At 42.1% G+C, this 5,506-nt stretch overlaps 1 non-coding gene across 1 annotated transcript; it reads left to right on the top strand.

The window, feature by feature from the left end:
• The first annotated feature begins 4,293 nt into the window (after nt 1–4,293).
• LOC141635212 (small nucleolar RNA R71) lies at nt 4,294–4,402 on the top strand. Its single transcript, XR_012539914.1, has one exon. It is a non-coding gene; the product is annotated as a small nucleolar RNA R71 (small nucleolar RNA).
• The last annotated feature ends 1,104 nt before the right edge of the window (nt 4,403–5,506 follow it).

Consider the following 5,506-nt stretch of genomic DNA (forward strand, 5'->3'; position numbering starts at 1 on the left):
GTGACATCCCGATTGGCGTTTTAAACGCGGTCCTAAAAGCCCATAAGACATCATCTAACTTAAGACTCCAATCTTTCCGTGATTTAGAAACAACTTTAGCTAAGACTTCTTTCAATTCTCTGTTAGAAACCTCAACCTGACCACTAGTTTGGGGATGATACCCCAAACCTCTACGATGTTGGACACCGAATTTAGTCAATAAAGCACTAAGTTATTTCTCTTTAAAATGCATTCCACCATCGCTAATGACAACCCGAGGGACACCAAAACGAGGGAAAATGATCTTTTTAAACAATTTAATCACGGCCTTTGCATCGCAATGGGGAGTAGCAATAGCTTCCACCCATTTGGATACATAATCTACAGCAACGAGGATATATTTATTACCTTGACTGCTCGGAAAGGGTCCTTGATAATCAATGCCCCAGACATCGAAAATCTCAACCTCAAGAATGCTTACCTGTGGCATCTCATGTCTCTTGGAAATATTCCCCGATGTTTGAGAAGCATCGCACTCAGCAACTAAATTGCGACAATCTGCATGCAAAGTTGGCCAATAGAAACCAGATTGGAGTACCTTAGCCACAGTCCGGGATGGACCATGGTGACCACCATAAGCAGAAGAGTGGCAAGCTTCTAGGATATCCTTCACCTCCCATTGAGGCACGCATCTCCGGATGAGACCGTCTGCGCATTCCTTGAAAACATAAGGATCATCCCAAAAGTATTGTCTAGCATCATAAGCGAACCGCTTCTTCTGCTGCCATGAAAGCTCGGGTGGTATCCTACACCGTCACAAAGAAAGTTAGCAAAATTAGCAAACCACGGAGGTGGATAAGACCCTGAAGTAGTAATAGCTAACAGACTCTCATCAGGAAAGGAATCATTAATAGGCAACGAATCCTCCCTTTCTGTCAGCTGCAGACGAGATAAGTGGTCAGCCACCACATTCTCAGCTCCTTTCTTGTCTTTGATCTCCAAATCAAACTCCTGCAAAGGGAGTATCTACCTCAAAAGCCTCGGCTTCGCATCTTTCTTGAGAAAGAGAGTCTTCAGTGCTGCATAGTCAGCATAAACAATAACCTTAGAACCTCACAAATAAGACCGAAATTTGTCTAAGGCAAAAACTACAGCTAGAAACTCTTTCTCAGTGGTAAAATAGTTGACTTGAGCCTCATCCAGAGTTCGGCTCGCATAGTATATGGCATTCAAAGCTTTATTCTTTCGCTGTCCCAAAACTGCACCAATTGCACAATCGCTGGCATCACACATAATCTCAAATAGAAGATCCCAATCAGGCGGCTGAATGATTGGTGCAGAAACTAGAGCCTCCTTCAACCTGTTTAAAGCTAAAAGGCACTCATTAGTAAACTCAAAGACAACATCCTTAAGGAGCAATTGTGTAAGTGGTTTAGCAATTTTTGAAAAGTCCTTAATGAAACGCCGATAGAAACCGGCGTGACCAAGGAAACTCCTCACTCCTTTAACATTCACGGGAGGGGGTAATTGCTCAATCACCTGCATCTTTGGCTTATCAACATGTATACCTTTATCAGAAATCAGATGCCCTAACACAACTCCCTCATTAACCATAAACTGACACTTTTCCCAGTTTAAAACAAGATTAACATCAATACAACGCTGCATGACTTTATCAAGGTTAGCTAAACAACGATCAAAGTCACTACCATAAACTGAGAAATCATCCATGAATACCTCCATAATGTTCTCTATATAATCAGAAAAAATCCCCATCATGCACCTCTGAAAGGTAGCAGAGGCATTAAACAATCCGAAAGGCATTCTACGATATGCAAAAACACCCTGTGGACAGGTAAAAGTGGTCTTACTCTGATCATCTGGATGAATAGGGATCTGAAAGAACCCTGAATATCCGTCTAGAAAACAGAAAAATTTGTTAGAGGCCAGTCTTTCAGTCATTTGGTCAACAAAAGGGAGAGGGAAATGGTCTTTCTTGGTGGCGGCATTTAACCGTCTATAATCAATGCACATCCGCCACCCTATCACTACTCGAGTTGGTATTAATTCATTTTTCTCATTTTTAACCACGGTAGTCCCTCCTTTCTTCGGGACTACCTGAACTGGGCTAACCCACTTGGAGTTGCCAACTGTATAAATAATACCTGCATCGAGTAGTTTCATCACCTCGGCCATAACAACTTCCTCGCATCTTCGGGTTCAACTTGCGTTGACCCCTGTCGTAAGGCTTGTGGCCGTCCTCCACTCTATCCTGTGCATACAAACATCGTGGTGATGCCCTTAATGTCATCCAAAGAATAACCCAAAGCCTTCCTGTTTTCTTAAGCACACATTAAAGCGCATGATGGTCATCATTAAGCTTAGAGCGACAATAGCTGGGTCCTGCTCCGTATCATCTAGAAAAACATACTTAAGATTAGGAGGAAGTGGCTTACGCTCTGGCACTTTTACCTCTACAGCATAGACAGAATCAGCTTCAAGGTATAGCAAGTGTTTACCAAGTTCTCGTTGGCTAGGCTCAAGAGCATCTCATCTTCTTCCTCTGTGAGCTCATAGCTCTCCATTGAGGCTACCAAAGCATCCGGCTCCTCGGATTCTCCACCGTAGTACTGCACACTCATCTGAACCAGTTAGATCAGCTACGGGATCCTTGGCTAAGGATTCCCTCCAATTGTAACTAATGACCACTCAACAATATCAATGGAATAACACGTATCATCGTCGGCAGTCGCCTTGTGAGCAAGATCAACTCAATGGTGTCATCCCCTACCTCGAAGGTGATGGTTCCGCGTTTGACATCTATTACACCCCAAATTTGTATGTACAAACGGTCTACCTAAAATAATAGGTATCTGACTGTCCTCTGCAATGTCCAAAACAACGAAATCGACAGGAATAAAAAACTTACCCACTCGAACAGGTACATCCTCTAGAACTCCTATAGGTCTCTGAGTCGATCTATTTGCCATTTGAACAGTAATATCAGTCACCTTAAGTCTACCAATATTTAACCTTTCGCAAACAGAATACGGCATGACACTGACACTGGCCCCTAAGTCACAAAGGGCCTTTCCAATTTCGTGGTTACCTATAGTGCAAGGAATTGAAAAACTACCCGGGTCCTTTAATTTAGGTGGTACATTAATTTGCGAAAGAGCATTACATTCTTCCACAAAAGCAACATTGCCATCATCACGAAAATTTCTCTTACGATTCAAAATGTCTTTCATAAATTTAGCGTAAGAGGGTACCTGGGTAATTAAATCAATGAAAGGAACCGTTACCTCGAGATTCTGGACCATCTCCAGAAACTTACCAAACTTACGCTCCAGCTTAGTATTCTTCAAACGTTCCAGATACGGGACTGCAACCCTGGCCATAGGATCAGCAACCTTCGGCTTCCGTAAGTTTAAAACGTCTGTCAAATCATCAATGAGTGAAGAATCATGCAAACTAGTTGACGGATTTGCATCCTGCACTGGGATCCCGGTCGATCGACTGATATGAGGGGTCGATCGACCAACTTGGTTGGGCGTGAATAGTTTCTGATCAGAATTAATTTCGTCAGGTGACTCAGTCGATCGACTGACAATGTTGGTCGATCGACTGCTTGTGCTGGGTGTGAATAGTTTCTGATCAGAAACTTTTTTATCTGACACTTCAGTCGATCGACTGACAATGTTGGTCGATCGACCAGAAGTACTAGCAGTTGAGCTCGTTTTTGTACCAGAAATTAAACTAGCCTCTTCATCATTTTCCAAGTCCCCTCTTGGCTTTTCTGGGCCTTCATAAGAGAGGCCACTTCTGAGATTAATGGCATTAATCGTTTCAATTGGCCCTTCACATTTGTTTGAAGAATTTTCGACTTGCTTAGCCTCTATATTCTCCAACTGCTTCACAAAATTCTTTGAGGACTCAATCCCGGCTGCTTCCATATTCGCCACTTGAATCAAAAGAGTTTGGACCATTTCTCTCAACTCCGCGGTCTCATCTGAATTATGGACAGGAATTTCAACTCTTTCCTTGGTAGCTTCAGAGGCCTCGAGCCTCTCAAGACGGGCAGTAATAGAGGTAATGAGTGTCACAACGGTACTCATTTCATCACTTTGCTTCCGTGAATTCCCACGTGAACTCCCAAACACAGCTCTATGGACCGCCATCTCCTCAATAGTGTTCCAACCTCTATTCTGACCGGTATTGTTTTGAAACCTACCATTCGCAGCTGCATCCAGGATGACCCTGTAATCATCATATAAAACATTATAGAATAAGTTGCAAAGATACCACTGCTGGAAGCCATGGTGAGGGACAGCTCGGACCAAACTTTTGAAACGTCCCCATGCTTCACAAAAACCCTCATCAACTCCTTGCTGGAAACTTGTGATTTTGTTTCTCAAGGCGTCAGTCTTTGAAAGTGGGAAGTACTTCTTGTAGAAGGCTAATGCTAGAGATGTCCAATCCGTGACTCCAGCTGCTACCCTATCAAGGTAGCGGTGCCAATCTCGCGCCGAATCCTTCAAGGAGTATAAGAACATTAACCCCTTTACTTCATCCTGAGTCACCCCAAATTGGTATAGGTATGGAACAATGAGAGAGTCCGTAAAAATTTCCATATGCTTCAAGAGGTCCTCATCTAGTAGGCCAGCAAACTGATTTCGCTCCACTAAATCGATATAAGAGGAACGAAATTCAAAGTTACCCGTAGTAGGGGTAGGTAACTGGTGCCCCTTTGGAAGATGGTGTTCCTTTGGATGAAGATTATCATATATTGTAGCCATATTCGCAGAACTGAGAGTACTCAAGCCTTTCTCTCAAAAACCTGTCTTCTAACTGTGCAAAAGCAAAACTAGAAGCAAAGGTAAGCAACGGCCTCAAGGAACCAAAGTTCCTTGAGACAAGAAAAATAAACTAAAAATAAAGCAAACAGAATTACACCGTCTCCCCGGCAACGGCGCCAAAATTTGATACCGTCGTTTTGTATCAAAATTAAATTTATAATTCCAAATTAAAACTATAGCTAGTGATAGTAAGGGTCGAACCACAGAGAGACAAGATCAATTCTATTTGCTTATTTCAGTCTACAAAAGTAACAATTAATGGGGGTTTAAATTTGGTTGATTCTAATGACTAATTGCTTAAATAAGAATTTCAAGATAAAAGGAAGATCGGGAAATTCGGTTCACCATGGCAATGGTCAGGGCAATAAGGTAGCAGAAATCCTATAATACGGTCTCAGGGGTACAAGCAAGCCTTTCGATCTATGCTCAAATTAACCTTACGGTCTTCTAATTCCCCGAAATTTCTCAAAGCTTTCGCTCAATGGAAATTCCAATCTAATGATAATTCTAATTACTAATCCTTCAATCTAGTAAAAAGGCTTATCAAAAGACAACAAGATCGATACGGAAGAATTCATGCTAACAAACAATCCTAATTTATGCCATGGCTCACCTCGTTCCCAATTAAAACAATTAGCTAAACATATTTAAAACTATAACTATTGCAA

This window comes from Silene latifolia, chromosome Y (assembly GCF_048544455.1).
Source record: "Silene latifolia isolate original U9 population chromosome Y, ASM4854445v1, whole genome shotgun sequence".
Taxonomy (NCBI): Eukaryota; Viridiplantae; Streptophyta; class Magnoliopsida; order Caryophyllales; family Caryophyllaceae; genus Silene; species Silene latifolia.